Source organism: Cornus florida, unplaced genomic scaffold, assembly GCF_030987335.1.
Source record: "Cornus florida cultivar Cherokee Brave unplaced genomic scaffold, ASM3098733v1 CherokeeBrave_3.0.0_Hap2_Chr09, whole genome shotgun sequence".
NCBI lineage: Eukaryota > Viridiplantae > Streptophyta > Magnoliopsida > Cornales > Cornaceae > Cornus > Cornus florida.
Window position 1 is genome coordinate 74,618,642 of NW_026775579.1, and position 3,955 is coordinate 74,622,596.

The following is a 3,955-nucleotide window of genomic DNA, read 5'->3' on the forward strand; positions in this document are numbered from 1 at the left end:
TAATTATGGGTCACGATTTCCCACATCTAATTTGGGACTGAAGTAGTATTTATTTATATATATATTTTTATATTTTACATTTATTTATTTATTTTTCTAAAATTTAAACAATTGTATAAATAAAAGTATGTGTATGAAGCTAAGGGACCAGACTTGACAAAAATTATTGGTCAACCATAAGCCAAAGCCCAAAACCCCAAAAGTAGATCTACAAGAGCCAGGAATAGGGCCGGCCCAACACAATAGCATACCAAGATCAGCATTGGAAATTAACCCATTACAATGAAAGCCCAAGTCCACCAAACAGAGGCTGTTATAAGAAAACCACTCTTTGCCAACTAGAACCCAATACTATTTGGATCATAGGTGAATGAGGAGGAGGTTTAAGAACAAAAAGAGAGGGCCCAATAAAAACCAAATCTTCTAGCAGTAGCAGTAGTCTTTTAGATTTAATATGATAACATATTTGCTACATTAAGAAAGTACGTAAAAGTTAAATCACCCACTAATTAAAAATACCTCAAATAAAAAATGATTGTTTTAAACAATCATCAACTAAAACAGGAGTATCTCTAAGGTCATCTAAGCACACTTAAGTGGGAAACACATCTTCTCCGCTTAAGTGCATCAAATTGTGTCTCACTTAAGGGCATCAGATGATCGTAGATATACTTGGCTTGCATTTTCAGTTGATTGTATCGATACCCTTATCATTGCTCTATTCGAATTGGTGCATGACACTAGAGAGCCATCATCATCGACCTCTGAAGGTATTCTGTCTTGGTCCTTCACACCATCGGATCTAGCTGTGATGCTATGAAATCTCAAGGATTCACATAGTGAGAATTCGGTCACGTCAGAATTCATTTCGATGGTAGTCCAAAGGTGTTTCTCCACTCTTGCGACTCCCTCGAGCTCCATTGCCACTTCTCTCATTGTAGGTCGTTTGTCTCCTTTCAACCGGAGGCAATTTTGTGCAATGTTTGCAACTTGACGCATCTCATCTGCATTTCCTTCATTCACGATTCGATCGTCTAGGACTAAGGACAAGCGATTCTCTCTTATTGAAGAAAGGAAATATGTGGCTAAGTGTCTCTCTTTCTCTGGCCTGTCAAAACAAAGTGCCTTTCTACCGGTAAGTAACTCCACAAGGAGTACTCCAAAGCTATATGCATCACTTTTCTCGGACAACTGGCTTGTGTAAAAATATTCAGGGTCTAAGTAACCAAACGTTCCTTGAACCATTGTAGTCAACTGTGTTTTATCCAATTGAACTAATCTTGAAGCTCCAAAATCAGAGACTTTTGCAGTGAAATTATCGTCTAAAAGTACGTTAGTAGATTTGATGTCTCTGTGAATGATTGGAATAGAAGCTGCAGAGTGCAAATAGGCAAGCGCTCCTGCAACTTCTTTGGCTATCCTTGGATGAATTTCCCATGTTATTAATGACACGTCTTACCTAATGTAGATGGTGGTACAGTGTTCCATTGGTAATGAATTCATAAATTAGTAAGGGGACTTCAGTCTCTAAACAACAACCCAATAATTTTACCACATTTCTATGGTTGATTTGGGAAAGCACAACTACCTCGTTAACAAATTGTTCAATTTGGCTTTCATCAACTATTGTGAACTTTTTGATGGCAGCTACCTTATTTTGGGGTATAACTCCTTTGTAAACTGTACCAAACCCTCCTCGACCGATGATTTCACTTTCGTCAAAGTTATTAGTTGCCTTTTGGAACTCTTCTATGCTAAAAATTTTGGCTTTCTCAACTGAACCATCTAACTTCGAGAGTTTTTCTTTTATCACCAAACCACCATTTTGCTGAAAAAGTTTCTCTCTCTGTTTCATGTTCTTTATTCTCCGCTTGATTCCCCAATGTAACAAAGGACATGTCACATGTAATGCAAATGCTATAATGGCAGCACCTACGATCAAATTAAGGCACTTCAATTAATTGCAGAGCAATAAAGTAAACTAATATTGGGATTGAAGTGTAGTGACTCGTCAAGTGTACTCTACTTGGCAAGCAATTCAACTGAGATTTTATTTATTTATTTTTCTCAAAAAAAAAAAAAAAAAAAAAAAAAAAAAAAAAAAAAAAAAGAAAGAAAAAAAAAGAAGAAGCAATTCAACAGTGTTTCACAAACTTTCACCACAGTTTTTAGGGAAACAATATTCAAGTTTCAAAATATTTACTCCATCTTACCAATTAGGAACTTTAACCATGATCTATTTGGAATGCAACCCTCGCCATCTTTTTCACCATCCGAGTGATATCCTTGTGGGCAAGAACAAATATAACTCCCATCTATGTTGTGACAAACGTTTGTACAGGGATTGAGCTTTGGATTCAAGCACTCGTTAATATCTGTGAACAATTCCAACAAAATTAAACTATTTTTTGTTCGTTCTTTTCCCTTTTTCCGAAAAAGAAGAAGAAAGAATTAAAGAGAACAACAATATGAAGATGTATATGAAAGTGTTGCATATATACCTTGACAACCATTTGGAAGGTAAGGATTCCCATGATAACCTTTAGAACAATTGCAGCGATACCCTGAACCATAAGTGGAATTATAGCATATGCTATTCTTCCCACAAGCATAACTGTTCAAATTCTTTCTGGCTTCTTCACATGTCTCAGAACCAACAGCCCAATCAAACACAATTGGTCGATTGACCCAATTTGAGACTCGCAACTCTCCATTAAGTGATATGTTAAGGACAGTTAAGTCATCCTTTAAACGATAAAAGGGATTGTAAATACTATTTGTGAGCAAAAATGGTTTTGAGTCATTTTTACATGTTATCTGGAACGACGCATTTAGGGAACAACTTTTACTGGTGCCAAAGGGGTATGGAGTGAGAAGGTGGCCACATTTGTGTGAGCAACCGGGCTTGGCAAGAATTGTTGACGGAATTGCTGCATTTGCTGCTAACTCCGTCACCAATAGCGGTAGCAATACTAGTAGAAATCTCATTGCTTCCGATCTATTAAGTGAATGTTTTTCTTCGTATTGTATATTTTATATGTAGTTAACCAACCTTCAAAACAGCGGGCATTTGGGTAATTTCAGTGAAGACAGACATATACCGCGTAAGACTAGTCTTCTTCCGCCAAGAAGGCTAGCGTACGATAACCAGCCAACAACGTCACAATAAGACTAATGATGACTGTCGAGAAATTAGAAGAGATACTTCGCACCGGCCACAAACTACTTTCATTCAGTCTGGTATGCTGTCCAAATATCATTTGACTTGAGGGCTCATTTGTTTAGAGGCTAGTTTATTTTGATATAAAATATTTTATTAAAAATATATATTTTTTATTTTTATTTTTTAATACTTGAGAAAAATTTAGATTGAGATTGAAATTGAGTTAATATTTTTTTTTAAGTAAAATATTTTTTATTTTTATTTTTTGATATTAGTCAAAGGTTTAGATCGAGATTGAAGTTGACTCTATTAAGTGGAGTATATAAAATAACTTGTCTAAAATTAATGAGTAAGTTCTTTTGTTAAGTTTTATTTTTATTTTTTTCTAAATATTTTAGGACAACCAAATATAAAAAAAAAAAAAAAAAAATTAAAAAAATTTATAATCCAAACAAACGGAGCCTTAAAGTATGGGGAGGTTCAATTGGAGCAGATTAATTATCTTGTTTATGTATGATTATTTGGTATCACAGTAGGGCTCATATTGTGAATACTGGATAAATAGAAAAATCGTGATTCAATTATGATTTATAAATAGAAATATCAATTTAATAAATCTCTCTCTCTAAGTTGGAAAAAATTACTATTTTGGTTCATATTAGAAGTCTACTTTGAAAACTTTTGACTCATGATTTTTGTGAATCAAAATTTTCGCACATCTAATATGGTATAAAGATAATATATAAAGTATATAAAAAAAATATGATTAAAAATGATCTTAAATAGCTTAAA

At 34.1% G+C, this 3,955-nt stretch overlaps 1 pseudogene; it reads right to left on the reverse strand.

Moving 5' to 3' along the window:
• Positions 1-272: 272 nt before the first annotated feature.
• On the reverse strand, positions 273-3,033 carry LOC132274438 (putative wall-associated receptor kinase-like 16; annotated as a pseudogene).
• Positions 3,034-3,955: the final 922 nt, after the last annotated feature.